We start from the raw sequence: 27,746 nt of genomic DNA on the forward strand, positions 1-27,746 counted from the left end.
TTTTACCTACAGTGTCACTTGGCTGAATGTGTATAAGGCTCTGTGGCATCACTCAAACACAGCCAAATTGTCACGCTAGCTGTGTATCTCTAACAAAGTTGACGTATGTCCTCACCTCGGTGCCGGTTAAAACGATTTCGCCCCCGGGTGGGCTCGAACCACCAACCTTTCGGTTAACAGCCGAACGCGCTAGCCGATTGCGCCACGGAGGCCTTGAATTTGGCTCACTTGTGCTCTGTATATCAACGCAATTGGTATACCTTCTGCAGGAATCTCGCAGAATGGTAGCATCTGCTTGCGCCTCTTCACATGGATAACGTGCATGCACACTGTAGCGAGGCTCGTAAACGAATGACATCGCCAAGCATGACATTATACTACAAAATGCATACAAACCACTGTTGTGCCTATGCATTCAGAAAACCTCTGAGGCCAGTAGAATACTTGTCATAGGTTGTAGAACATCCCTTTCATTCAGTGTACTGCCATGTGTTAGATGCTGGTCGAGATAGCTCCGCTCCTTGCAGGAAGGTTAAAAAAATGAATGCCTTCTGTGAGGTTCGAACTCACGACCCCTGGTTTACGAGACCAGTGCTCTACCACTGAGTTAAGAAGGCGGCAGCTTGGCGTTTGTGAGCTATCCCCGAATTGTCACTTCATCATACTGAACCTTGCAGCCCTCGAGCAGATATCGGATTTGGCACACAGCTGCTGCTGGGGGTGTCCACATTGCCGTTTTCCAAATCTCTTGACTGTTTCGCCCTTACGATCGACGACGAGCGTCGGGCCACCAGAAGTTTGCGGTCTGCACAATCCTGACCTAGTGCACAGCTTGTGGGATAGCGTGGCTCGACTGCGAAATGCGCCTTTCGGCTCCTCTCTCTGGCTACAGTATGCTGTTACCCACAGTGGCACTGGCGTTGCCCATGGGGCTTCATGTAAGGCGAGCGACTGCACGTCTCTCGGCCAACAGCGGCCCACTGCAGACCGACACTTAAGAGACACCAAATACAAATCGACATCGAGAGACAGGCCCTGTCATATGGCAGTCGCGACGTATACGCTGAAATTGAATGTAAAGAATACGTCTTTTGTAGTGGGCGTCGCTCTACTGCAGTGTCACACATGACGAATAAATAGGAAAAGAGTAGAACGTCTGTGTAGGGCCATGTTTTTACCTACAGTGTCACTTGGCTGAATGTGTATAAGGCTCTGTGGCATCACTCAAACACAGCCAAATTGTCACGCTAGCTGTGTATCTCTAACAAAGTTGACGTATGTCCTCACCTCGGTGCCGGTTAAAACGATTTCGCCCCCGGGTGGGCTCGAACCACCAACCTTTCGGTTAACAGCCGAACGCGCTAGCCGATTGCGCCACGGAGGCCTTGAATTTGGCTCACTTGTGCTCTGTATATCAACGCAATTGGTATACCTTCTGCAGGAATCGCGCAGAATGGTAGCATCTGCTTGCGCCTCTTCACATGGATAACGTGCATGCACACTGTAGCGAGGCTCGTAAACGAATGACATCGCCAAGCATGACATTATACTACAAAATGCATACAAACCACTGTTGTGCCTATGCATTCAGAAAACCTCTGAGGCCAGTAGAATACTTGTCATAGGTTGTAGAACATCCCTTTCATTCAGTGTACTGCCATGTGTTAGATGCTGGTCGAGATAGCTCCGCTCCTTGCAGGAAGGTTAAAACAATGAATGCCTTCTGTGAGGTTCGAAATCACGACCCCTGGTTTACGAGACCAGTGCTCTACCACTGAGCTAAGAAGGCGGCAGCTTGGCGTTTGTGAGCTATCCCCGAATTGTCACTTCATCATACTGAATCTTGCAGCCCTCGACCAGATATCGGATTTGGCACACAGCTGCTGCTGGGGGTGTCCACATTGCCGTTTTCCAAATCTCTTGACTGTTTCGCCCTTACGATCGACGACGAGCGTCGGGCCACCAGAAGTTTGCAGTCTGCACAATCCTGACCTAGTGCACAGCTTGTGGGATAGCGTGGCTCGACTGCGAAATGCGCCTTTCGGCTCCTCTCTCTGGCTACAGTATGCTGTTGCCCACAGTGGCACTGGCGTTGCCCATGGGGCTTCATGTAAGGCGAGCGACTGCACGTCTCTCGGCCAACAGCGGCCCACTGCAGACCGACACTTAAGAGACACCAAATACAAATCGACATCGAGAGACAGGCCCTGTCATATGGCAGTCGCGACGTATACGCTGAAATTGAATGTAAAGAATACGTCTTTTGTAGTGGGCGTCGCTCTACTGCAGTGTCACACATGACGAATAAATAGGAAAAGAGTAGAACGTCTGTGTAGGGCCATGTTTTTACCTACAGTGTCACTTGGCTGAATGTGTATAAGGCTCTGTGGCATCACTCAAACTGCACGTCTCTCGGCCAACAGCGGCCCACTGCAGACCGACACTTAAGAGACACCAAATACAAATCGACATCGAGAGACAGGCCCTGTCATATGGCAGTCGCGACGTATACGCTGAAATTGAATGTAAAGAATACGTCTTTTGTAGTGGGCGTCGCTCTACTGCAGTGTCACACATGACGAATAAATAGGAAAAGAGTAGAACGTCTGTGTAAGGCCATGTTTTTACCTACAGTGTCACTTGGCTGAATGTGTATAAGGCTCTGTGGCATCACTCAAACACAGCCAAATTGTCACGCTAGCTGTGTATCTCTAACAAAGTTGACGTATGTCCTCACCTCGGTGCCGGTTAAAACGATTTCGCCCCCGGGTGGGCTCGAACCACCAACATTTCGGTTAACAGCCGAACGCGCTAGCCGATTGCGCCACGGAGGCCTTGAATTTGGCTCACTTGTGCTCTGTATATCAACGCAATTCGTATACCTTCTGCAGGAATCTCGCAGAATGGTAGCATCTGCTTGCGCCTCTTCACATGGATAACGTGCATGCACACTGTAGCGAGGCTCGTAAACGAATGACATCGCCAAGCATGACATTATACTACAAAATGCATACAAACCACTGTTGTGCCTATGCATTCAGAAAACCTCTGAGGCCAGTAGAATACTTGTCATAGGTTGTAGAACATCCCTTTCATTCAGTGTACTGCCATGTGTTAGATGCTGGTCGAGATAGCTCCGCTCCTTGCAGGAAGGTTAAAAAAATGAATGCCTTCTGTGAGGTTCGAAATCACGACCCCTGGTTTACGAGACCAGTGCTCTACCACTGAGCTAAGAAGGCGGCAGCTTGGCGTTTGTGAGCTATCCCCGAATTGTCACTTCATCATACTGAATCTTGCAGCCCTCGACCAGATATCGGATTTGGCACACAGCTGCTGCTGGGGGTGTCCACATTGCCGTTTTCCAAATCTCTTGACTGTTTCGCCCTTACGATCGACGACGAGCGTCGGGCCACCAGAAGTTTGCGGTCTGCACAATCCTGACCTAGTGCACAGCTTGTGGGATAGCGTGGCTCGACTGCGAAATGCGCCTTTCGGCTCCTCTCTCTGGCTACAGTATGCTGTTGCCCACAGTGGCACTGGCGTTGCCCATGGGGCTTCATGTAAGGCGACTGCACGTCTCTCGGCCAACAGCGGCCCACTGCAGACCGACACTTAAGAGACACCAAATACAAATCGACATCGAGAGACAGGCCCTGTCATATGGCAGTCGCGACGTATACGCTGAAATTGAATGTAAAGAATACGTCTTTTGTAGTGGGCGTCGCTCTACTGCAGTGTCACACATGACGAATAAATAGGAAAAGAGTAGAACGTCTGTGTAGGGCCATGTTTTTACCTACAGTGTCACTTGGCTGAATGTGTATAAGGCTCTGTGGCATCACTCAAACACAGCCAAATTGTCACGCTAGCTGTGTATCTCTAACAAAGTTGACGTATGTCCTCACCTCGGTGCCGGTTAAAACGATTTCGCCCCCGGGTGGGCTCGAACCACCAACCTTTCGGTTAACAGCCGAACGCGCTAGCCGATTGCGCCACGGAGGCCTTGAATTTGGCTCACTTGTGCTCTGTATATCAACGCAATTGGTATACCTTCTGCAGGAATCTCGCAGAATGGTAGCATCTGCTTGCGCCTCTTCACATGGATAACGTGCATGCACACTGTAGCGAGGCTCGTAAACGAATGACATCGCCAAGCATGACATTATACTACAAAATGCATACAAACCACTGTTGTGCCTATGCATTCAGAAAACCTCTGAGGCCAGTAGAATACTTGTCATAGGTTGTAGAACATCCCTTTCATTCAGTGTACTGCCATGTGTTAGATGCTGGTCGAGATAGCTCCGCTCCTTGCAGGAAGGTTAAAAAAATGAATGCCTTCTGTGAGGTTCGAACTCACGACCCCTGGTTTACGAGACCAGTGCTCTACCACTGAGTTAAGAAGGCGGCAGCTTGGCGTTTGTGAGCTATCCCCGAATTGTCACTTCATCATACTGAACCTTGCAGCCCTCGAGCAGATATCGGATTTGGCACACAGCTGCTGCTGGGGGTGTCCACATTGCCGTTTTCCAAATCTCTTGACTGTTTCGCCCTTACGATCGACGACGAGCGTCGGGCCACCAGAAGTTTGCGGTCTGCACAATCCTGACCTAGTGCACAGCTTGTGGGATAGCGTGGCTCGACTGCGAAATGCGCCTTTCGGCTCCTCTCTCTGGCTACAGTATGCTGTTACCCACAGTGGCACTGGCGTTGCCCATGGGGCTTCATGTAAGGCGAGCGACTGCACGTCTCTCGGCCAACAGCGGCCCACTGCAGACCGACACTTAAGAGACACCAAATACAAATCGACATCGAGAGACAGGCCCTGTCATATGGCAGTCGCGACGTATACGCTGAAATTGAATGTAAAGAATACGTCTTTTGTAGTGGGCGTCGCTCTACTGCAGTGTCACACATGACGAATAAATAGGAAAAGAGTAGAACGTCTGTGTAGGGCCATGTTTTTACCTACAGTGTCACTTGGCTGAATGTGTATAAGGCTCTGTGGCATCACTCAAACACAGCCAAATTGTCACGCTAGCTGTGTATCTCTAACAAAGTTGACGTATGTCCTCACCTCGGTGCCGGTTAAAACGATTTCGCCCCCGGGTGGGCTCGAACCACCAACCTTTCGGTTAACAGCCGAACGCGCTAGCCGATTGCGCCACGGAGGCCTTGAATTTGGCTCACTTGTGCTCTGTATATCAACGCAATTGGTATACCTTCTGCAGGAATCGCGCAGAATGGTAGCATCTGCTTGCGCCTCTTCACATGGATAACGTGCATGCACACTGTAGCGAGGCTCGTAAACGAATGACATCGCCAAGCATGACATTATACTACAAAATGCATACAAACCACTGTTGTGCCTATGCATTCAGAAAACCTCTGAGGCCAGTAGAATACTTGTCATAGGTTGTAGAACATCCCTTTCATTCAGTGTACTGCCATGTGTTAGATGCTGGTCGAGATAGCTCCGCTCCTTGCAGGAAGGTTAAAACAATGAATGCCTTCTGTGAGGTTCGAAATCACGACCCCTGGTTTACGAGACCAGTGCTCTACCACTGAGCTAAGAAGGCGGCAGCTTGGCGTTTGTGAGCTATCCCCGAATTGTCACTTCATCATACTGAATCTTGCAGCCCTCGACCAGATATCGGATTTGGCACACAGCTGCTGCTGGGGGTGTCCACATTGCCGTTTTCCAAATCTCTTGACTGTTTCGCCCTTACGATCGACGACGAGCGTCGGGCCACCAGAAGTTTGCAGTCTGCACAATCCTGACCTAGTGCACAGCTTGTGGGATAGCGTGGCTCGACTGCGAAATGCGCCTTTCGGCTCCTCTCTCTGGCTACAGTATGCTGTTGCCCACAGTGGCACTGGCGTTGCCCATGGGGCTTCATGTAAGGCGAGCGACTGCACGTCTCTCGGCCAACAGCGGCCCACTGCAGACCGACACTTAAGAGACACCAAATACAAATCGACATCGAGAGACAGGCCCTGTCATATGGCAGTCGCGACGTATACGCTGAAATTGAATGTAAAGAATACGTCTTTTGTAGTGGGCGTCGCTCTACTGCAGTGTCACACATGACGAATAAATAGGAAAAGAGTAGAACGTCTGTGTAGGGCCATGTTTTTACCTACAGTGTCACTTGGCTGAATGTGTATAAGGCTCTGTGGCATCACTCAAACTGCACGTCTCTCGGCCAACAGCGGCCCACTGCAGACCGACACTTAAGAGACACCAAATACAAATCGACATCGAGAGACAGGCCCTGTCATATGGCAGTCGCGACGTATACGCTGAAATTGAATGTAAAGAATACGTCTTTTGTAGTGGGCGTCGCTCTACTGCAGTGTCACACATGACGAATAAATAGGAAAAGAGTAGAACGTCTGTGTAGGGCCATGTTTTTACCTACAGGGTCACTTGGCTGAATGTGTATAAGGCTCTGTGGCATCACTCAAACTGCACGTCTCTCGGCCAACAGCGGCGCACTGCAGACCGACACTTAAGAGACACCAAATACAAATCGACATCGAGAGACAGGCCCTGTCATATGGCAGTCGCGACGTATACGCTGAAATTGAATGTAAAGAATACGTCTTTTGTAGTGGGCGTCGCTCTACTGCAGTGTCACACATGACGAATAAATAGGAAAAGAGTAGAACGTCTGTGTAGGGCCATGTTTTTACCTACAGTGTCACTTGGCTGAATGTGTATAAGGCTCTGTGGCATCACTCAAACACAGCCAAATTGTCACGCTAGCTGTGTATCTCTAACAAAGTTGACGTATGTCCTCACCTCGGTGCCGGTTAAAACGATTTCGCCCCCGGGTGGGCTCGAACCACCAACCTTTCGGTTAACAGCCGAACGCGCTAGCCGATTGCGCCACGGAGGCCTTGAATTTGGCTCACTTGTGCTCTGTATATCAACGCAATTGGTATACCTTCTGCAGGAATCTCGCAGAATGGTAGCATCTGCTTGCGCCTCTTCACATGGATAACGTGCATGCACACTGTAGCGAGGCTCGTAAACGAATGACATCGCCAAGCATGACATTATACTACAAAATGCATACAAACCACTGTTGTGCCTATGCATTCAGAAAACCACTGAGGCCAGTAGAATACTTGTCATAGGTTGTAGAACATCCCTTTCATTCAGTGTACTGCCATGTGTTAGATGCTGGTCGAGATAGCTCCGCTCCTTGCAGGAAGGTTAAATAAATGAATGCCTTCTGTGTGGTTCGAAATCACGACCCCTGGTTTACGAGACCAGTGCTCTACCACTGAGCTAAGAAGGCGGCAGCTTGGCGTTTGTGAGCTATACCCGAATTGTCACTTCATCATACTGAATCTTGCAGCCCTCGACCAGATATCGGATTTGGCACACAGCTGCTGCTGGGGGTGTCCACATTGCCGTTTTCCAAATCTCTTGACTGTTTCGCCCTTACGATCGACGACGAGCGTCGGGCCACCAGAAGTTTGCGGTCTGCACAATCCTGACCTAGTGCACAGCTTGTGGGATAGCGTGGCTCGACTGCGAAATGCGCCTTTCGGCTCCTCTCTCTGGCTACAGTATGCTGTTGCCCACAGTGGCACTGGCGTTGCCCATGGGGCTTCATGTAAGGCGAGCGACTGCACGTCTCTCGGCCAACAGCGGCCCACTGCAGACCGACACTTAAGAGACACCAAATACAAATCGACATCGAGAGACAGGCCCTGTCATATGGCAGTCGCGACGTATACGCTGAAATTGAATGTAAAGAATACGTCTTTTGTAGTGGGCGTCGCTCTACTGCAGTGTCACACATGACGAATAAATAGGAAAAGAGTAGAACGTCTGTGTAGGGCCATGTTTTTACCTACAGTGTCACTTGGCTGAATGTGTATAAGGCTCTGTGGCATCACTCAAACACAGCCAAATTGTCACGCTAGCTGTGTATCTCTAACAAAGTTGACGTATGTCCTCACCTCGGTGCCGGTTAAAACGATTTCGCCCCCGGGTGGGCTCGAACCACCAACCTTTCGGTTAACAGCCGAACGCGCTAGCCGATTGCGCCACGGAGGCCTTGAATTTGGCTCACTTGTGCTCTGTATATCAACGCAATTGGTATACCTTCTGCAGGAATCTCGCAGAATGGTAGCATCTGCTTGCGCCTCTTCGCATGGATAACGTGCATGCACACTGTAGCGAGGCTCGTAAACGAATGACATCGCCAAGCATGACATTATACTACAAAATGCATACAAACCACTGTTGTGCCTATGCATTCAGAAAACCTCTGAGGCCAGTAGAATACTTGTCATAGGTTGTAGAACATCCCTTTCATTCAGTGTACTGCCATGTGTTAGATGCTGGTCGAGATAGCTCCGCTCCTTGCAGGAAGGTTAAAAAAATGAATGCCTTCTGTGAGGTTCGAAATCACGACCCCTGGTTTACGAGACCAGTGCTCTACCACTGAGTTTTTTTTTTTTCTTTTTTTTTTTTTTTTGGATTAGCAGTCCAACGCCTTAACCACTCGGCCACCTTTTTTTTTTTATTTTTTTTTTATTTTTTTTTTATTTTTTTTTATTTTTTTTTAGATTCGAACTCGGATCGCTGGATTCAGAGTCCAGAGTGCTAACCGTTACACCATTTTTTTTGTTTTTTTGTTTTGTTTTTTTTTTTTTTAGGCCGACGCCTTATCCATTTTTTTATACCATTTTTTTGGCGCTAACCAATTGCGCCACTTTTTTGTTTCTGGTTTACTAGACTTTTTTTATTTTTTTTATTGTTTTTTATTTTTTAATTTTTTTTTTGTTTGTAATGCACGTGAGTGCTAGGCAGCCGGCGGCAAGGTGGGCAGGGGTCGCAATCCTGAGGCCTGGCCACGATGTCACCGCCATACCCCGCACCCATTTGCATCGTTTTGTGATGTGAATTTATAGTTCCAGAAGTATTATTATATTTTGTTTAATTTATAATGTGGCGTCATGTGTGTTCCATTGTTTTTATAAATATAAACAGAATGTTAAAAGAAATCCATGTCTGGCCTTAGGATTACGCAGCACAGTATGAAATCCAGCACAGCAGGTACTCAAAGTTGGTCTTCGCGTAGAAATAATTTTCCCAGTTTCCATGTCGTTGATAAGTATTGTGCATTCTGTTTCCCGATGGGTGAGTGTGGATTGCCGCTTCTCAAAACCCTGAGCTTGCCATGCATTGGAAGATGCGCGCTGGTAACGTGGTGACACCATAGAGCAGGGACATGCCAAAACAACCATTTCCCGTATTGTAAAGCCTCTTGATAGGAGGAATAGAAGCTGCTGGAAACTCCTGGTTCGTACTAAATCTTCGTGCAGCTTTGATGAAAAATAATGCGAAATGAAAGTAAACAAATGAGGAGCCTCTTCTGGGTGTCGCTCTGCGGAACCAAAAGTAAAGTGCTGTCATTTGAAAATGAAAAGTAACTCCAAAAAACAATTAAATGTTCGAGGCCAAGTGCACTGTGCACTCAGTACCGCCGTTTGACCCATGATGCAAATCACCCACAGCTGATGGTGCGGAGCAGACCATATCCATGGAAACAACAACAATATAACAAAGTAATGAAAAAAAAAATCCGTCCAATGGATCTGTAAACTTAAATTCTGCCATCACTTAAAGCAATAGCGAGAAAATTTTGAAACTGGTCTTGATACTGTCGCAATTTCTTAATCGCATAGTACTCTTCGATGAGGTACATCTGATAATCGTGTAGCGTTGGCGTTGTATGGACGAGCATGTAATAGACGAACTGGCCCATGAGCCAGACATAACTATTATTCTTAGATTGAGGATAAAGCTGCCAGTCTGGTTGAAGCGCGTCATGAAGTTGAATGGAAGAATCCGACGTCCTATTAATGACTGCGAGTTTCTTTCGTGTCCACTGCCATATTTGTGTTTGATCCCGGCAGTGGAAGAGATGCGGCAGCGTTTCCACTAAGTTACACTTCTCACAAAACGGGGTGGGCCGCAGCTTGATTTTGTGCAATTTCTCTCCAGTGGGAATCACCTCATTGACAGCGTCATACCAAACAGATCGAACTCTGGAGCGAAGGAGCGGATAACTAATGTTCTTCCATACATTTCTCCAGTTTTTACCTAAATATTTCTTCTCAATTGGGTTATCCAGCTGCCGTTTAGTAAGAGCACGATAGGTCGCCGCCGTGTTGAACGGATGCGGGTTGTCCTGAACATAGCTGAGCTCCACATAATACCGCCGGATATAGCCAAGTTCAGGATGAATGTGTCCCACAGACGTTGGCGCAGACAAATCCTTTGGACGTAAGGTGTTGAAAAGCCGTTCCGTGAGACTATTTGGGTTACTGTGTAGTATGCGGGAAGTACGAGTTAAAAAAGTCGCCACACATTGGGATTCAACGTCTTTGACGCCTAAGCCACCTCGGGAACGAAGTAACGAGGTAGCTTTAAAGGAAACTTTAAAGATGTTCCCTCGCCAGACATACCAGCAAGCAAGTGCTAAAATTTTTTTTCGCAATGGCTGTCGGGATTGGTAAAACAGCGGCAGTGTGATAGAGCTTACTGAAAACGTAACTATTAATAAACTGTGCCCTCTGCATCCGGTCTAAAGACCGCATGTTATGTTCTTTGATCACCGCACGTAAGATGGTAAGCTTGCGTTCCCAATTCACGTGGAGCATGGCCTGGGGGTTCGGTGATATAACCAGGCCGAGATGCCACAGGTCTTCGGTCTTGTCCAACCAAGAAATACCGATGGAGTGGGGGTTGCGACCTAACGGCATAATTTTGGACTTTCGCTCATTAAGTCTAGCGCCACAAGCGACAGAGTACTGATGGACAATCCGACGAACTGACCCCAGCTCTTCGGTGTTAGTAATAAGCACACTGATATCGTCGGCATAGGCGTGACAGACCGTTTTTGTGTTTAACGTTTGCAACCCGTGTAAAGTTACGTAAAACTTTTTAAGAAGTGGCTCTATAGCGATCGAGAATAACGTCATAGAAAGGGGGCACCCTTGTCGCACTGCCTGTCGTATGGGCACGGGGGCGGTTAACTGGCCGTTAACCTTCACGCGTGAAGACGTTCCGCAGATACATTTCTGAATAAGCTGTCGAAAACGCTGGTTGAATCCCATCTGACTCATGGTGCGCAATAAAAAGCCGTGATTAACTCTATCAAACGCCTTATCGAAGTCGAGAAACAATAACGCCAAATCAGTGTTGGTAATCCAAGTTAAATAAGTCAGGTCGCGATATTCACACAGGGCATTTAACATCGATCGACCACTGACTGCACTCGTCTGATAAGGGCCAAGTACTTTGCCAAGAACTACTTTAAGCCTGGTGTTTATAATCCTAGTCAAGATCTTAAAATCGGAGTTAAGCAACGTAATTGGCCGAAAGTCATTTAACATAGTCGGATTGGATGTTTTGGGAACCAGGACAACCATTCCTTCCGTGAACTGCGGGGGGAAGGCAGCACGCGATAACAGGTCGTTATACATGGCGGTCAATTCGTCGCCGATCACATCCCAGAACCGTGAATAAAATTCGACCGGCAAGCCGTCTAAGCCGGCGGCTTTGTTCTTGGCAGCGCACGCAAGGATGGACTTAACTTCAGAGTTTGTGACATTGGCCAAGAGAGCAGTGTTATCATCCTGATCCACAGTGGAGGCGATGTCGTTTAAAAAATCGTCCCCCGCCGATAGATCGGTATCTGACTCGGAATAATGTTGTCGAAAATAATTGAAAACATGCGTCTTGATAGCACCCTGCTCATTGTACAGATTCCCGCCAGCATCCTTCAGATGAGCAATAATTTTTTGTTTACCACGTTTGGTTTCCCGTATGAGATGGAATAACGATGCGGACTCGTGGGCGACGTCATCAGAAGAGCGCGATCGTACCCGATTGCCAACAAGGGCTTCACGAACTAAAGCAGTAATTTTTGCTTTGATACGCTTGATGCGGATCAGGTTGTCGGACAAAGCAGAGGGATCGCTGTACAGCTGGCGTAAACCGAGGAAATAAAATTCTAGAGACCGTTTCCTCCAATAAGCCCTGGTCCTGGCAAACTGGTAAATACATTTCTTAATCCGCGGCTTAACAAGCTCCGTCCACCAAAGAACGCGCTCCCTATACCGAGCTTGCCTCTGGAGGCACTGCTGCCAGGTGTCAACGAGGCAACGCCGTAACTCCGCTTCATCTAGCAGCGAGACATTCAGCTGCCACGTGCCGCGTCCCAAAAAGGTCTGCTGTCGCACATTCCGAATCGTTATATGGTATGCGGAGTGGTCACTGAAACTGAGCGGCCATAGTTCACAATCACGAATGGTATGTAAAAGATCTTGAGAAACATAAAACCTATCCAGACGGCTAGAAGAAGCAGCACTTACATAGGTATAGCCCATCGTGTGTGGTCGAAGATGACACCAACTATCTTGTAAATGCAGTCCATCTGTTAACATTAGTAGCTCGGGACAAAAATTAAAATTCGGACTTTGATCTTCTTTGCGTAAAACGCAGTTGAAATCCCCACCCAGGATGAGCTTCAGACGCACGTTTGTCAATAAGGGCACAACTTCAGCCCTAAAAAAATCACTTCTGTCCCTTCTGCCAGCGGATCCTGTCGGGGCGTACACGTTCAGGAGAAGCAAATCCTGGAATTGGGCGGCAATGCCGCGTCCCGTGTCTAAAAGCGCTGTAGGTTGATAAGCGATGCCAGCTTTAAATAAAATCGCAGTGCCCGCCTCAGTGCCAAGATTTAATATGGCATCATACCCAGGTATTTCTCCAACCTTGGGTGACACAACTTCTTGGAAGAAAACTATATCTATATCGGCGGCATATAGATAGTCGGTCAAGCATTTAAGTTTGACATCGGATGCGATCCTATTTAAATTAACTGTGGCAAGTTTATAATCTTGCATGGTGGGGATAGAAAGGGTCCGGTTTATTCACTTTCGTCTGCCCAAGACTTGTCAGCTGGCGTATGCTGATGGCCAGTATCCATCAGCTCAGAACGCGGACGGTCGACATGCATCTCCATATCGGCCTCCCCCACGTGGCGCGCGACGGAACCCATTTCATCTGTGCCGCCGCGTTCACTGCCGTCTTTTCGGATCTGCTTTATAGTGCGCTGCAATTTCTTTTCCAGAGTGCGGATCTCCTCCTCACTCTGCTTTCGTGCCGACCGCTTAGATTTCCCGGTTCTCGGGGGAGGTGCGTCGCCGTCAGAAACGGTTTGGACGTCCGTCAAGAGACTGTGTGTAGAGCCTTCCTCAGATAGGTCACCGCCGAGAGGGAGGGGTGTGGGGGGTGCCACGTCAGGGGGGCAAGAAACGCGCGACCTGTCGCCACCATCCGACAACTGCTTCAGCTCGACGGACGTAGTTGGAGTAGGGACGGGAGTCGGTCCTTCATGGTCGGCACGAAGGCCGACAGTCGGGGAAACCTGCAGGTGTACAGCGTGGCTGTCGATATCGGCGACATCACTACGAACGGGACATGCGGGGGTTGCCGCAGAGTTGTTTACAATGACCGCACCGGCGTCTGGGGTCACCGCAGCCGGTTGGTGGAGCGTCGGGTGTGTCGTAGGCGACTCCATCAATGTCTGCGCGTAAGACAACCGATTGCCATCGTGCCCATCGAGAGGTGTAAGACGATGTTGCATTCCTCGGCGACCCGCCCGGACACGGGGACAAGCAGATTTTAAATGGTCCGTAGAACCACAAATTACGCAAGTTCGCGGTTGTCCTTCGTACATCACCAGCGCCCGAAAACCCTGCACCAAAATGTTGGACGGGATGTGCTTCGTCAAATCAATTTTCGCATTCCGAACGCCGTTATCAACATTGAAATGTTTGTAACCCCTCCATTGTTCGGCATGAATTTGTAAGACATTACCGTAGGGAGACAACGCTTGCCGAATTCTATCGAAGCTAACTTCGAAAGGCAGATTAAATATACGGACGGTTCGTAGCCCTAGTCCAGCATGACTAACTGATACTTTACAAATTTCGCCTTTAGAATTCACAAAATCCGCTGTGCCCTCCGTGAGGGTCATAATACGAACGCAAGGATCGTCACTAATCAATTTTACATAAACAGCGTTCGCAAGAAAATCATACGAAAACCCAAGAACTTCGTCATCTCGCAGTCCCAATCGATCGTAAAACCAGTCAACGAGTTCGTGAACCTGTGGTCGTGCAAATCCATACGGAAATCCAAATCGTAGCGTGTAACGTCTCAACTCATCTTCCATCACTTTCTTGAAGGAGTACTTACAGTACCAACAGCTGCGTGCGCCCTTAAGCACAGGCGAAGCGAACACAACCGCACGTCTGCACACGGCCGCGGCCGCGGCGGAACTGATTAAGAAGGCGGCAGCTTGGCGTTTGTGAGCTATCCCCGAATTGTCACTTCATCATACTGAATCTTGCAGCCCTCGAGCAGATATCGGATTTGGCACACAGCTGCTGCTGGGGGTGTCCACATTGCCGTTTTCCAAATCTCTTGACTGTTTCGCCCTTACGATCGACGACGAGCGTCGGGCCACCAGAAGTTTGCGGTCTGCACAATCCTGACCTAGTGCACAGCTTGTGGGATAGCGTGGCTCGACTGCGAAATGCGCCTTTCGGCTCCTCTCTCTGGCTACAGTATGCTGTTACCCACAGTGGCACTGGCGTTGCCCATGGGGCTTCATGTAAGGCGAGCGACTGCACGTCTCTCGGCCAACAGCGGCCCACTGCAGACCGACACTTAAGAGACACCAAATACAAATCGACATCGAGAGACAGGCCCTGTCATATGGCAGTCGCGACGTATACGCTGAAATTGAATGTAAAGAATACGTCTTTTGTAGTGGGCGTCGCTCTACTGCAGTGTCACACATGACGAATAAATAGGAAAAGAGTAGAACGTCTGTGTAGGGCCATGTTTTTACCTACAGTGTCACTTGGCTGAATGTGTATAAGGCTCTGTGGCATCACTCAAACACAGCCAAATTGTCACGCTAGCTGTGTATCTCTAACAAAGTTGACGTATGTCCTCACCTCGGTGCCGGTTAAAACGATTTCGCCCCCGGGTGGGCTCGAACCACCAACCTTTCGGTTAACAGCCGAACGCGCTAGCCGATTGCGCCACGGAGGCCTTGAATTTGGCTCACTTGTGCTCTGTATATCAACGCAATTGGTATACCTTCTGCAGGAATCTCGCAGAATGGTAGCATCTGCTTGCGCCTCTTCACATGGATAACGTGCATGCACACTGTAGCGAGGCTCGTAAACGAATGACATCGCCAAGCATGACATTATACTACAAAATGCATACAAACCACTGTTGTGCCTATGCATTCAGAAAACCTCTGAGGCCAGTAGAATACTTGTCATAGGTTGTAGAACATCCCTTTCATTCAGTGTACTGCCATGTGTTAGATGCTGGTCGAGATAGCTCCGCTCCTTGCAGGAAGGTTAAAAAAATGAATGCCTTCTGTGAGGTTCGAAATCACGACCCCTGGTTTACGAGACCAGTGCTCTACCACTGAGCTAAAAAGGCGGCAGCTTGGCGTTTGTGAGCTATCCACGAATTGTCACTTCATCATACTGAATCTTGCAGCCCTCGACCAGATATCGGATTTGGCACACAGCTGCTGCTGGGGGTGTCCACATTGCCGTTTTCCAAATCTCTTGACTGTTTCGCCCTTACGATCGACGACGAGCGTCGGGCCACCAGAAGTTTGCGGTCTGCACAATCCTGACCTAGTGCACAGCTTGTGGGATAGCGTGGCTCGACTGCGAAATGCGCCTTTCGGCTCCTCTCTCTGGCTACAGTATGCTGTTGCCCACAGTGGCACTGGCGTTGCCCATGGGGCTTCATGTAAGGCGAGCGACTGCACGTCTCTCGGCCAACAGCGGCCCACTGCAGACCGACACTTAAGAGACACCAAATACAAATCGACATCGAGAGACAGGCCCTGTCATATGGCAGTCGCGACGTATACGCTGAAATTGAATGTAAAGAATACGTCTTTTGTAGTGGGCGTCGCTCTACTGCAGTGTCACACATGACGAATAAATAGGAAAAGAGTAGAACGTCTGTGTAGGGCCATGTTTTTACCTACAGTGTCACTTGGCTGAATGTGTATAAGGCTCTGTGGCATCACTCAAACTGCACGTCTCTCGGCCAACAGCGGCCCACTGCAGACCGACACTTAAGAGACACCAAATACAAATCGACATCGAGAGACAGGCCCTGTCATATGGCAGTCGCGACGTATACGCTGAAATTGAATGTAAAGAATACGTCTTTTGTAGTGGGCGTCGCTCTACTGCAGTGTCACACATGACGAATAAATAGGAAAAGAGTAGAACGTCTGTGTAGGGCCATGTTTTTACCTACAGTGTCACTTGGCTGAATGTGTATAAGGCTCTGTGGCATCACTCAAACTGCACGTCTCTCGGCCAACAGCGGCCCACTGCAGACCGACACTTAAGAGACACCAAATACAAATCGACATCGAGAGACAGGCCCTGTCATATGGCAGTCGCGACGTATACGCTGAAATTGAATGTAAAGAATACGTCTTTTGTAGTGGGCGTCGCTCTACTGCAGTGTCACACATGACGAATAAATAGGAAAAGAGTAGAACGTCTGTGTAGGGCCATGTTTTTACCTACAGGGTCACTTGGCTGAATGTGTATAAGGCTCTGTGGCATCACTCAAACTGCACGTCTCTCGGCCAACAGCGGCCCACTGCAGACCGACACTTAAGAGACACCAAATACAAATCGACATCGAGAGACAGGCCCTGTCATATGGCAGTCGCGACGTATACGCTGAAATTGAATGTAAAGAATACGTCTTTTGTAGTGGGCGTCGCTCTACTGCAGTGTCACACATGACGAATAAATAGGAAAAGAGTAGAACGTCTGTGTAGGGCCATGTTTTTACCTACAGTGTCACTTGGCTGAATGTGTATAAGGCTCTGTGGCATCACTCAAACACAGCCAAATTGTCACGCTAGCTGTGTATCTCTAACAAAGTTGACGTATGTCCTCACCTCGGTGCCGGTTAAAACGATTTCGCCCCCGGGTGGGCTCGAACCACCAACCTTTCGGTTAACAGCCGAACGCGCTAGCCGATTGCGCCACGGAGGCCTTGAATTTGGTTCACTTGTGCTCTGTATATCAACGCAATTGGTATACCTTCTGCAGGAATCTCGCAGAATGGTAGCATCTGCTTGCGCCTCTTCACATGGATAACGTGCATGCACACTGTAGCGAGGCTCGTAAACGAATGACATCGCCAAGCGTGACATTATACTACAAAATGCATACAAACCACTGTTGTGCCTATGCATTCAGAAAACCACTGAGGCCAGTAGAATACTTGTCATAGGTTGTAGAACATCCCTTTCATTCAGTGTACTGCCATGTGTTAGATGCTGGTCGAGATAGCTCCGCTCCTTGCAGGAAGGTTAAATAAATGAATGCCTTCTGTGTGGTTCGAAATCACGACCCCTGGTTTACGAGACCAGTGCTCTACCACTGAGCTAAGAAGGCGGCAGCTTGGCGTTTGTGAGCTATACCCGAATTGTCACTTCATCATACTGAATCTTGCTGCCCTCGACCAGATATCGGATTTGGCACACAGCTGCTGCTGGGGGTGTCCACATTGCCGTTTTCCAAATCTCTTGACTGTTTCGCCCTTACGATCGACGACGAGCGTCGGGCCACCAGAAGTTTGCGGTCTGCACAATCCTGACCTAGTGCACAGCTTGTGGGATAGCGTGGCTCGACTGCGAAATGCGCCTTTCGGCTCCTCTCTCTGGCTACAGTATGCTGTTGCCCACAGTGGCACTGGCGTTGCCCATGGGGCTTCATGTAAGGCGAGCGACTGCACGTCTCTCGGCCAACAGCGGCCCACTGCAGACCGACACTTAAGAGACACCAAATACAAATCGACATCGAGAGACAGGCCCTGTCATATGGCAGTCGCGACGTATACGCTGAAATTGAATGTAAAGAATACGTCTTTTGTAGTGGGCGTCGCTCTACTGCAGTGTCACACATGACGAATAAATAGGAAAGGAGTAGAACGTCTGTGTAGGGCCATGTTTTTACCTACAGTGTCACTTGGCTGAATGTGTATAAGGCTCTGTGGCATCACTCAAACACAGCCAAATTGTCACGCTAGCTGTGTATCTCTAACAAAGTTGACGTATGTCCTCACCTCGGTGCCGGTTAAAACGATTTCGCCCCCGGGTGGGCTCGAACCACCAACCTTTCGGTTAACAGCCGAACGCGCTAGCCGATTGCGCCACGGAGGCCTTGAATTTGGCTCACTTGTGCTCTGTATATCAACGCAATTGGTATACCTTCTGCAGGAATCTCGCAGAATGGTAGCATCTGCTTGCGCCTCTTCACATGGATAACGTGCATGCACACTGTAGCGAGGCTCGTAAACGAATGACATCGCCAAGCATGACATTATACTACAAAATGCATACAAACCACTGTTGTGCCTATGCATTCAGAAAACCTCTGAGGCCAGTAGAATACTTGTCATAGGTTGTAGAACATCCCTTTCATTCAGTGTACTGCCATGTGTTAGATGCTGGTCGAGATAGCTCCGCTCCTTGCAGGAAGGTTAAAAAAATGAATGCCTTCTGTGAGGTTCGAAATCACGACCCCTGGTTTACGAGACCAGTGCTCTACCACTGAGCTAAAAAGGCGGCAGCTTGGCGTTTGTGAGCTATCCACGAATTGTCACTTCATCATACTGAATCTTGCAGCCCTCGACCAGATATCGGATTTGGCACACAGCTGCTGCTGGGGGTGTCCACATTGCCGTTTTCCAAATCTCTTGACTGTTTCGCCCTTACGATCGACGACGAGCGTCGGGCCACCAGAAGTTTGCGGTCTGCACAATACTGACCTAGTGCACAGCTTGTGGGATAGCGTGGCTCGACTGCGAAATGCGCCTTTCGGCTCCTCTCTCTGGCTACAGTATGCTGTTGCCCACAGTGGCACTGGCGTTGCCCATGGGGCTTCATGTAAGGCGAGCGACTGCACGTCTCTCGGCCAACAGCGGCCCACTGCAGACCGACACTTAAGAGACACCAAATACAAATCGACATCGAGAGACAGGCCCTGTCATATGGCAGTCGCGACGTATACGCTGAAATTGAATGTAAACAATACGTCTTTTGTAGTGGGCGTCGCTCTACTGCAGTGTCACACATGACGAATAAATAGGAAAAGAGTAGAACGTCTGTGTAGGGCCATGTTTTTACCTACAGTGTCACTTGGCTGAATGTGTATAAGGCTCTGTGGCATCACTCAAACACAGCCAAATTGTCACGCTAGCTGTGTATCTCTAACAAAGTTGACGTATGTCCTCACCTCGGTGCCGGTTAAAACGATTTCGCCCCCGGGTGGGCTCGAACCACCAACCTTTCGGTTAACAGCCGAACGCGCTAGCCGATTGCGCCACGGAGGCCTTGAATTTGGGTCACTTGTGCTCTGTATATCAACGCAATTGGTATACCTTCTGCAGGAATCTCGCAGAATGGTAGCATCTGCTTGCGCCTCTTCACATGGATAACGTGCATGCACACTGTAGCGAGGCTCGTAAACGAATGACATCGCCAAGCATGACATTATACTACAAAATGCATACAAACCACTGTTGTGCCTATGCATTCAGAAAACCTCTGAGGCCAGTAGAATACTTGTCATAGGTTGTAGAACATCCCTTTCATTCAGTGTACTGCCATGTGTTAGATGCTGGTCGAGATAGCTCCGCTCCTTGCAGGAAGGTTAAAAAAATGAATGCCTTCTGTGAGGTTCGAACTCACGACCCCTGGTTTACGAGACCAGTGCTATACCACTGAGCTAAGAAGGCGGCAGCTTAGCGTTTGTGAGCTATCCCCGAATTGTCACTTCATCATACTGAATCTTGCAGCCCTCGACCAGATATCGGATTTGGCACACAGCTGCTGCTGGGGGTGTCCACATTGCCGTTTTCCAAATCTCTTGACTGTTTCGCCCTTACGATCGACGACGAGCGTCGGGCCACCAGAAGTTTGCGGTCTGCACAATCCTGACCTAGTGCACAGCTTGTGGGATAGCGTGGCTCGACTGCGAAATGCGCCTTTCGGCTCCTCTCTCTGGCTACAGTATGCTGTTGCCCACAGTGGCACTGGCGTTGCCCATGGGGCTTCATGTAAGGCGAGCGACTGCACGTCTCTCGGCCAACAGCGGCCCACTGCAGACCGACACTTAAGAGACACCAAATACAAATCGACATCGAGAGACAGGCCCTGTCATATGGCAGTCGCGACGTATACGCTGAAATTGAATGTAAAGAATACGTCTTTTGTAGTGGGCGTCGCTCTACTGCAGTGTCACACATGACGAATAAATAGGAAAAGAGTAGAACGTCTGTGTAGGGCCATGTTTTTACCTACAGTGTCACTTGGCTGAATGTGTATAAGGCTCTGTGGCATCACTCAAACTGCACGTCTCTCGGCCAACAGCGGCCCACTGCAGACCGACACTTAAGAGACACCAAATACAAATCGACATCGAGAGACAGGCCCTGTCATATGGCAGTCGCGACGTATACGCTGAAATTGAATGTAAAGAATACGTCTTTTGTAGTGGGCGTCGCTCTACTGCAGTGTCACACATGACGAATAAATAGGAAAAGAGTAGAACGTCTGTGTAGGGCCATGTTTTACCTACAGTGTCACTTGGCTGAATGTGTATAAGGCTCTGTGGCATCACTTAAACTGCACGTCTCTCGGCCAACAGCGGCCCACTGCAGACCGACACTTAAGAGACACCAAATACAAATCGACATCGAGAGACAGGCCCTGTCATATGGCAGTCGCGACGTATACGCTGAAATTGAATGTAAACAATACGTCTTTTGTAGTGGGCGTCGCTCTACTGCAGTGTCACACATGACGAATAAATAGGAAAAGAGTAGAACGTCTGTGTAGGGCCATGTTTTTACCTACAGTGTCACTTGGCTGAATGTGTATAAGGCTCTGTGGCATCACTCAAACACAGCCAAATTGTCACGCTAGCTGTGTATCTCTAACAAAGTTGACGTATGTCCTCACCTCGGTGCCGGTTAAAACGATTTCGCCCCCGGGTGGGCTCGAACCACCAACCTTTCGGTTAACAGCCGAACGCGCTAGCCGATTGCGCCACGGAGGCCTTGAATTTGGCTCACTTGTGCTCTGTATATCAACGCAATTGGTATACCTTCTGCAGGAATCTCGCAGAATGGTAGCATCTGCTTGCGCCTCTTCACATGGATAACGTGCATGCACACTGTAGCGAGGCTCGTAAACGAATGACATCGCCAAGCATGACATTATACTACAAAATGCATACAAACCACTGTTGTGCCTATGCATTCAGAAAACCTCTGAGGCCAGTAGAATACTTGTCATAGGTTGTAGAACATCCCTTTCATTCAGTGTACTGCCATGTGTTAGATGCTGGTCGAGATAGCTCCGCTCCTTGCAGGAAGGTTAAAAAAATGAATGCCTTCTGTGAGGTTCGAACTCACGACCCCTGGTTTAGGAGACCAGTGCTCTACCACTGAGTTAAGAAGGCGGCAGCTTGGCGTTAGTGAGCTATCCCCGAATTGTCACTTCATCATACTGAATCTTGCAGCCCTCGAGCAGATATCGGATTTGGCACACAGCTGCTGCTGGGGGTGTCCACATTGCCGTTTTCCAAATCTCTTGACTGTTTCGCCCTTACGATCGACGACGAGCGTCGGGCCACCAGAAGTTTGCGGTCTGCACAATCCTGACCTAGTGCACAGCTTGTGGGATAGCGTGGCTCGACTGCGAAATGCGCCTTTCGGCTCCTCTCTCTGGCTACAGTATGCTGTTACCCACAGTGGCACTGGCGTTGCCCATGGGGCTTCATGTAAGGCGAGCGACTGCACGTCTCTCGGCCAACAGCGGCCCACTGCAGACCGACACTTAAGAGACACCAAATACAAATCGACATCGAGAGACAGGCCCTGTCATATGGCAGTCGCGACGTATACGCTGAAATTGAATGTAAAGAATACGTCTTTTGTAGTGGGCGTCGCTCTACTGCAGTGTCACACATGACGAATAAATAGGAAAAGAGTAGAACGTCTGTGTAGGGCCATGTTTTTACCTACAGTGTCACTTGGCTGAATGTGTATAAGGCTCTGTGGCATCACTCAAACACAGCCAAATTGTCACGCTAGCTGTGTATCTCTAACAAAGTTGACGTATGTCCTCACCTCGGTGCCGGTTGAAACGATTTCGCCCCCGGGTGGGCTCGAACCACCAACCTTTCGGTTAACAGCCGAACGCGCTAGCCGATTGCGCCACGGAGGCCTTGAATTTGGCTCACTTGTGCTCTGTATATCAACGCAATTGGTATACCTTCTGCAGGAATCTCGCAGAATGGTAGCATCTGCTTGCGCCTCTTCACATGGATAACGTGCATGCACACTGTAGCGAGGCTCGTAAACGAATGACATCGCCAAGCATGACATTATACTACAAAATGCATACAAACCACTGTTGTGCCTATGCATTCAGAAAACCTCTGAGGCCAGTAGAATACTTGTCATAGGTTGTAGAACATCCCTTTCATTCAGTGTACTGCCATGTGTTAGATGCTGGTCGAGATAGCTCCGCTCCTTGCAGGAAGGTTAAAAAAATGAATGCCTTCTGTGAGGTTCGAAATGACGACCCCTGGTTTACGAGACCAGTGCTCTACCACTGAGCTAAGAAGGCGGCAGCTTGGCGTTTGTGAGCTATCCCCGAATTGTCACTTCATCATACTGAATCTTGCAGCCCTCGACCAGATATCGGATTTGGCACACAGCTGCTGCTGGGGGTGTCCACATTGCCGTTTTCCAAATCTCTTGACTGTTTCGCCCTTACGATCGACGACGAGCGTCGGGCCACCAGAAGTTTGCGGTCTGCACAATCCTGACCTAGTGCACAGCTTGTGGGATAGCGTGGCTCGACTGCGAAATGCGCCTTTCGGCTCCTCTCTCTGGCTACAGTATGCTGTTGCCCACAGTGGCACTGGCGTTGCCCATGGGGCTTCATGTAAGGCGAGCGACTGCACGTCTCTCGGCCAACAGCGGCCCACTGCAGACCGACACTTAAGAGACACCAAATACAAATCGACATCGAGAGACAGGCCCTGTCATATGGCAGTCGCGACGTATACGCTGAAATTGAATGTAAAGAATACGTCTTTTGTAGTGGGCGTCGCTCTACTGCAGTGTCACACATGACGAATAAATAGGAAAAGAGTAGAACGTCTGTGTAGGGCCATGTTTTTACCTACAGTGTCACTTGGCTGAATGTGTATAAGGCTCTGTGGCATCACTCAAACTGCACGTCTCTCGGCCAACAGCGGCCCACTGCAGACCGACACTTAAGAGACACCAAATACAAATCGACATCGAGAGACAGGCCCTGTCATATGGCAGTCGCGACGTATACGCTGAAATTGAATGTAAAGAATACGTCTTTTGTAGTGGGCGTCGCTCTACTGCAGTGTCACACATGACGAATAAATAGGAAAAGAGTAGAACGTCTGTGTAGGGCCATGTTTTTACCTACAGTGTCACTTGGCTGAATGTGTATAAGGCTCTGTGGCATCACTCAAACTGCACGTCTCTCGGCCAACAGCGGCCCACTGCAGACCGACACTTAAGAGACACCAAATACAAATCGACATCGAGAGACAGGCCCTGTCATATGGCAGTCGCGACGTATACGCTGAAATTGAATGTAAAGAATACGTCTTTTGTAGTGGGCGTCGCTCTACTGCAGTGTCACACATGACGAATAAATAGGAAAAGAGTAGAACGTCTGTGTAGGGCCATGTTTTTACCTACAGTGTCACTTGGCTGAATGTGTATAAGGCTCTGTGGCATCACTCAAACTGCACGTCTCTCGGCCAACAGCGGCCCACTGCAGACCGACACTTAAGAGACACCAAATACAAATCGACATCGAGAGACAGGCCCTGTCATATGGCAGTCGCGACGTATACGCTGAAATTGAATGTAAAGAATACGTCTTTTGTAGTGGGCGTCGCTCTACTGCAGTGTCACACATGACGAATAAATAGGAAAAGAGTAGAACGTCTGTGTAGGGCCATGTTTTTACCTACAGTGTCACTTGGCTGAATGTGTATAAGGCTCTGTGGCATCACTCAAACACAGCCAAATTGTCACGCTAGCTGTGTATCTCTAACAAAGTTGACGTATGTCCTCACCTCGGTGCCGGTTAAAACGATTTCGCCCCCGGGTGGGCTCGAACCACCAACCTTTCGGTTAACAGCCGAACGCGCTAGCCGATTGCGCCACGGAGGCCTTGAATTTGGCTCACTTGTGCTCTGTATATCAACGCAATTTGTATACCTTCTGCAGGAATCTCCCAGAATGGTAGCATCTGCTTGCGCCTCTTCACATGGATAACGTGCATGCACACTGTAGCGCGGCTCGTAAACGAATGACATCGCCAAGCATGACATTATACTACAAAATGCATACAAACCACTGTTGTGCCTATGCATTCAGAAAACCACTGAGGCCAGTAGAATACTTGTCATAGGTTGTAGAACATCCCTTTCATTCAGTGTACTGCCATGTGTTAGATGCTGGTCGAGATAGCTCCGCTCCTTGCAGGAAGGTTAAATAAATGAATGCCTTCTGTGTGGTTCGAAATCACGACCCCTGGTTTACGAGACCAGTGCTCTACCATTGAGCTAAGAAGGCGGCAGCTTGGCGTTTGTGAGCTATACCCGAATTGTCACTTCATCATACTGAATCTTGCAGCCCTCGACCAGATATCGGATTTGGCACACAGCTGCTGCTGGGGGTGTCCACATTGCCGTTTTCCAAATCTCTTGACTGTTTCGCCCTTACGATCGACGACGAGCGTCGGGCCACCAGAAGTTTGCGGTCTGCACAATCGTGACCTAGTGCACAGCTTGTGGGATAGCGTGGCTCGACTGCGAAATGCGCCTTTCGGCTCCTCTCTCTGGCTACAGTATGCTGTTGCCCACAGTGGCACTGGCGTTGCCCATGGGGCTTCATGTAAGGCGAGCGACTGCACGTCTCTCGGCCAACAGCGGCCCACTGCAGACCGACACTTAAGAGACACCAAATACAAATCGACATCGAGAGACAGGCCCTGTCATATGGCAGTCGCGACGTATACGCTGAAATTGAATGTAAAGAATACGTCTTTTGTAGTGGGCGTCGCTCTACTGCAGTGTCACACATGACGAATAAATAGGAAAAGAGTAGAACGTCTGTGTAGGGCCATGTTTTTACCTACAGTGTCACTTGGCTGAATGTGTATAAGGCTCTGTGGCATCACTCAAACACAGCCAAATTGTCACGCTAGCTGTGTATCTCTAACAAAGTTGACGTATGTCCTCACCTCGGTGCCGGTTAAAACGATTTCGCCCCCGGATGGGCTCGAACCACCAACCTTTCGGTTAACAGCCGAACGCGCTAGCCGATTGCGCCACGGAGGCCTTGAATTTGGCTCACTTGTGCTCTGTATATCAACGCAATTGGTATACCTTCTGCAGGAATCTCGCAGAATGGTAGCATCTGCTTGCGCCTCTTCACATGGATAACGTGCATGCACACTGTAGCGAGGCTCGTAAACGAATGACATCGCCAAGCATGACATTATACTACAAAATGCATACAAACCACTGTTGTGCCTATGCATTAAGAAAACCTCTGAGGCCAGTAGAATACTTGTCATAGGTTGTAGAACATCCCTTTCATTCAGTGTACTGCCATGTGTTAGATGCTGGTCGAGATAGCTCCGCTCCTTGCAGGAAGGTTAAAAAAATGAATGCCTTCTGTGAGGTTCGAAATCACGACCCCTGGTTTACGAGACCAGTGCTCTACCACTGAGCTAAAAAGGCGGCAGCTTGGCGTTTGTGAGCTATACCCGAATTGTCACTTCATCATACTGAATCTTGCAGCCCTCGACCAGATATCGGATTTGGCACACAGCTGCTGCTGGGGGTGTCCACATTTCCGTTTTCCAAATCTCTTGACTGTTTCGGCCTTATGATCGACGACGAGCGTCGGGCCACCAGAAGTTTGCGGTCTGCACAATCCTGACCTAGTGCACAGCTTGTGGGATAGCGTGGCTCGACTGCGAAATGCGCCTTTCGGCTCCTCTCTCTGGCTACAGTATGCTGTTGCCCACAGTGGCACTGGCGTTGCCCATGGGGCTTCATGTAAGGCGAGCGACTGCACGTCTCTCGGCCAACAGCGGCCCACTGCAGACCGACACTTAAGAGACACCAAATACAAATCGACATCGAGAGACAGGCCCTGTCATATGGCAGTCGCGACGTATACGCTGAAATTGAATGTAAAGAATACGTCTTTTGTAGTGGGCGTCGCTCTACTGCAGTGTCACACATGACGAATAAATAGGAAAAGAGTAGAACGTCTGTGTAGGGCCATGTTTTTACCTACAGTGTCACTTGGCTGAATGTGTATAAGGCTCTGTGGCATCACTCAAACTGCACGTCTCTCGGCCAACAGCGGCCCACTGCAGACCGACACTTAAGAGACACCAAATACAAATCGACATCGAGAGACAGGCCCTGTCATATGGCAGTCGCGACGTATACGCTGAAATTGAATGTAAACAATACGTCTTTTGTAGTGGGCGTCGCTCTACTGCAGTGTCACACATGACGAATAAATAGGAAAAGAGTAGAACGTCTGTGTAGGGCCATGTTTTTACCTACAGTGTCACTTGGCTGAATGTGTATAAGGCTCTGTGGCATCACTCAAACACAGCCAAATTGTCACGCTAGCTGTGTATCTCTAACAAAGTTGACGTATGTCCTCACCTCGGTGCCGGTTAAAACGATTTCGCCCCCGGGTGGGCTCGAACCACCAACCTTTCGGTTAACAGCCGAACGCGCTAGCCGATTGCGCCACGGAGGCCTTGAATTTGGCTCACTTGTGCTCTGTATATCAACGCAATTGGTATACCTTCTGCAGGAATCTCGCAGAATGGTAGCATCTGCTTGCGCCTCTTCACATGGATAACGTGCATGCACACTGTAGCGAGGCTCGTAAACGAATGACATCGCCAAGCATGACATTATACTACAAAATGCATACAAACCACTGTTGTGCCTATGCATTCAGAAAACCTCTGAGGCCAGTAGAATACTTGTCATAGGTTGTAGAACATCCCTTTCATTCAGTGTACTGCCATGTGTTAGATGCTGGTCGAGATAGCTCCGCTCCTTGCAGGAAGGTTAAATAAATGAATGCCTTCTGTGAGGTTCGAAATCACGACCCCTGGTTTACGAGACCAGTGCTCTACCACTGAGCTAAGAAGGCGGCAGCTTGGCGTTTGTGAGCTATACCCGAATTGTCACTTCATCATACTGAATCTTGCAGCCCTCGACCAGATATCGGATTTGGCACACAGCTGCTGCTGGGGGTGTCCACATTGCCGTTTTCCAAATCTCTTGACTGTTTCGCCCTTACGATCGACGACGAGCGTCGGGCCACCAGAAGTTTGCGGTCTGCACAATCCTGACCTAGTGCACAGCTTGTGGGATAGCGTGGCTCGACTGCGAAATGCGCCTTTCGGCTCCTCTCTCTGGCTACAGTATGCTGTTGCCCACAGTGGCACTGGCGT

The 27,746-nt window shown here is 49.2% G+C and overlaps 31 non-coding genes across 31 annotated transcripts; all 31 read right to left on the reverse strand.

Moving 5' to 3' along the window:
* Positions 1–138: 138 nt before the first annotated feature.
* On the reverse strand, positions 139–212 carry Trnan-guu (transfer RNA asparagine (anticodon GUU)). Its single transcript has one exon. It is a non-coding gene; the product is annotated as a tRNA-Asn (tRNA).
* Positions 213–545: 333 nt separating this feature from the next.
* On the reverse strand, positions 546–617 carry Trnat-cgu (transfer RNA threonine (anticodon CGU)). The gene has a single exon. It is a non-coding gene; the product is annotated as a tRNA-Thr (tRNA).
* A 693-nt stretch (positions 618–1,310) lies between these two features.
* Positions 1,311–1,384, reverse strand: Trnan-guu (transfer RNA asparagine (anticodon GUU)). Its single transcript has one exon. It is a non-coding gene; the product is annotated as a tRNA-Asn (tRNA).
* Positions 1,385–1,717: 333 nt separating this feature from the next.
* Trnat-cgu (transfer RNA threonine (anticodon CGU)) lies at positions 1,718–1,789 on the reverse strand. Its single transcript has one exon. It is a non-coding gene; the product is annotated as a tRNA-Thr (tRNA).
* Positions 1,790–2,760: 971 nt separating this feature from the next.
* Trnan-guu (transfer RNA asparagine (anticodon GUU)) lies at positions 2,761–2,834 on the reverse strand. Its single transcript has one exon. It is a non-coding gene; the product is annotated as a tRNA-Asn (tRNA).
* A 333-nt stretch (positions 2,835–3,167) lies between these two features.
* On the reverse strand, positions 3,168–3,239 carry Trnat-cgu (transfer RNA threonine (anticodon CGU)). Its single transcript has one exon. It is a non-coding gene; the product is annotated as a tRNA-Thr (tRNA).
* Positions 3,240–3,928: 689 nt separating this feature from the next.
* Trnan-guu (transfer RNA asparagine (anticodon GUU)) lies at positions 3,929–4,002 on the reverse strand. Its single transcript has one exon. It is a non-coding gene; the product is annotated as a tRNA-Asn (tRNA).
* Positions 4,003–4,335: 333 nt separating this feature from the next.
* On the reverse strand, positions 4,336–4,407 carry Trnat-cgu (transfer RNA threonine (anticodon CGU)). The gene has a single exon. It is a non-coding gene; the product is annotated as a tRNA-Thr (tRNA).
* Positions 4,408–5,100: 693 nt separating this feature from the next.
* Trnan-guu (transfer RNA asparagine (anticodon GUU)) lies at positions 5,101–5,174 on the reverse strand. The gene has a single exon. It is a non-coding gene; the product is annotated as a tRNA-Asn (tRNA).
* A 333-nt stretch (positions 5,175–5,507) lies between these two features.
* On the reverse strand, positions 5,508–5,579 carry Trnat-cgu (transfer RNA threonine (anticodon CGU)). The gene has a single exon. It is a non-coding gene; the product is annotated as a tRNA-Thr (tRNA).
* Positions 5,580–6,828: 1,249 nt separating this feature from the next.
* Positions 6,829–6,902, reverse strand: Trnan-guu (transfer RNA asparagine (anticodon GUU)). The gene has a single exon. It is a non-coding gene; the product is annotated as a tRNA-Asn (tRNA).
* Positions 6,903–7,235: 333 nt separating this feature from the next.
* Trnat-cgu (transfer RNA threonine (anticodon CGU)) lies at positions 7,236–7,307 on the reverse strand. Its single transcript has one exon. It is a non-coding gene; the product is annotated as a tRNA-Thr (tRNA).
* A 693-nt stretch (positions 7,308–8,000) lies between these two features.
* Positions 8,001–8,074, reverse strand: Trnan-guu (transfer RNA asparagine (anticodon GUU)). Its single transcript has one exon. It is a non-coding gene; the product is annotated as a tRNA-Asn (tRNA).
* A 7,012-nt stretch (positions 8,075–15,086) lies between these two features.
* Trnan-guu (transfer RNA asparagine (anticodon GUU)) lies at positions 15,087–15,160 on the reverse strand. The gene has a single exon. It is a non-coding gene; the product is annotated as a tRNA-Asn (tRNA).
* Positions 15,161–15,493: 333 nt separating this feature from the next.
* On the reverse strand, positions 15,494–15,565 carry Trnat-cgu (transfer RNA threonine (anticodon CGU)). Its single transcript has one exon. It is a non-coding gene; the product is annotated as a tRNA-Thr (tRNA).
* A 1,527-nt stretch (positions 15,566–17,092) lies between these two features.
* Trnan-guu (transfer RNA asparagine (anticodon GUU)) lies at positions 17,093–17,166 on the reverse strand. The gene has a single exon. It is a non-coding gene; the product is annotated as a tRNA-Asn (tRNA).
* A 333-nt stretch (positions 17,167–17,499) lies between these two features.
* Trnat-cgu (transfer RNA threonine (anticodon CGU)) lies at positions 17,500–17,571 on the reverse strand. Its single transcript has one exon. It is a non-coding gene; the product is annotated as a tRNA-Thr (tRNA).
* A 693-nt stretch (positions 17,572–18,264) lies between these two features.
* On the reverse strand, positions 18,265–18,338 carry Trnan-guu (transfer RNA asparagine (anticodon GUU)). The gene has a single exon. It is a non-coding gene; the product is annotated as a tRNA-Asn (tRNA).
* Positions 18,339–18,671: 333 nt separating this feature from the next.
* On the reverse strand, positions 18,672–18,743 carry Trnat-cgu (transfer RNA threonine (anticodon CGU)). Its single transcript has one exon. It is a non-coding gene; the product is annotated as a tRNA-Thr (tRNA).
* Positions 18,744–19,436: 693 nt separating this feature from the next.
* Positions 19,437–19,510, reverse strand: Trnan-guu (transfer RNA asparagine (anticodon GUU)). Its single transcript has one exon. It is a non-coding gene; the product is annotated as a tRNA-Asn (tRNA).
* A 333-nt stretch (positions 19,511–19,843) lies between these two features.
* On the reverse strand, positions 19,844–19,915 carry Trnat-cgu (transfer RNA threonine (anticodon CGU)). Its single transcript has one exon. It is a non-coding gene; the product is annotated as a tRNA-Thr (tRNA).
* Positions 19,916–21,163: 1,248 nt separating this feature from the next.
* Positions 21,164–21,237, reverse strand: Trnan-guu (transfer RNA asparagine (anticodon GUU)). The gene has a single exon. It is a non-coding gene; the product is annotated as a tRNA-Asn (tRNA).
* Positions 21,238–21,570: 333 nt separating this feature from the next.
* Trnar-ccu (transfer RNA arginine (anticodon CCU)) lies at positions 21,571–21,642 on the reverse strand. The gene has a single exon. It is a non-coding gene; the product is annotated as a tRNA-Arg (tRNA).
* Positions 21,643–22,335: 693 nt separating this feature from the next.
* Positions 22,336–22,409, reverse strand: Trnan-guu (transfer RNA asparagine (anticodon GUU)). The gene has a single exon. It is a non-coding gene; the product is annotated as a tRNA-Asn (tRNA).
* A 333-nt stretch (positions 22,410–22,742) lies between these two features.
* On the reverse strand, positions 22,743–22,814 carry Trnat-cgu (transfer RNA threonine (anticodon CGU)). Its single transcript has one exon. It is a non-coding gene; the product is annotated as a tRNA-Thr (tRNA).
* A 1,527-nt stretch (positions 22,815–24,341) lies between these two features.
* Trnan-guu (transfer RNA asparagine (anticodon GUU)) lies at positions 24,342–24,415 on the reverse strand. The gene has a single exon. It is a non-coding gene; the product is annotated as a tRNA-Asn (tRNA).
* A 333-nt stretch (positions 24,416–24,748) lies between these two features.
* On the reverse strand, positions 24,749–24,820 carry Trnat-cgu (transfer RNA threonine (anticodon CGU)). The gene has a single exon. It is a non-coding gene; the product is annotated as a tRNA-Thr (tRNA).
* Positions 24,821–25,513: 693 nt separating this feature from the next.
* On the reverse strand, positions 25,514–25,587 carry Trnan-guu (transfer RNA asparagine (anticodon GUU)). Its single transcript has one exon. It is a non-coding gene; the product is annotated as a tRNA-Asn (tRNA).
* Positions 25,588–25,920: 333 nt separating this feature from the next.
* Trnat-cgu (transfer RNA threonine (anticodon CGU)) lies at positions 25,921–25,992 on the reverse strand. Its single transcript has one exon. It is a non-coding gene; the product is annotated as a tRNA-Thr (tRNA).
* Positions 25,993–26,963: 971 nt separating this feature from the next.
* Trnan-guu (transfer RNA asparagine (anticodon GUU)) lies at positions 26,964–27,037 on the reverse strand. Its single transcript has one exon. It is a non-coding gene; the product is annotated as a tRNA-Asn (tRNA).
* Positions 27,038–27,370: 333 nt separating this feature from the next.
* Trnat-cgu (transfer RNA threonine (anticodon CGU)) lies at positions 27,371–27,442 on the reverse strand. Its single transcript has one exon. It is a non-coding gene; the product is annotated as a tRNA-Thr (tRNA).
* Between the last annotated feature and the right edge of the window lie 304 nt (positions 27,443–27,746).

Source organism: Schistocerca nitens, chromosome 6 (genome assembly GCF_023898315.1).
Source record: "Schistocerca nitens isolate TAMUIC-IGC-003100 chromosome 6, iqSchNite1.1, whole genome shotgun sequence".
In the NCBI taxonomy this organism is placed as follows: domain Eukaryota; kingdom Metazoa; phylum Arthropoda; class Insecta; order Orthoptera; family Acrididae; genus Schistocerca; species Schistocerca nitens.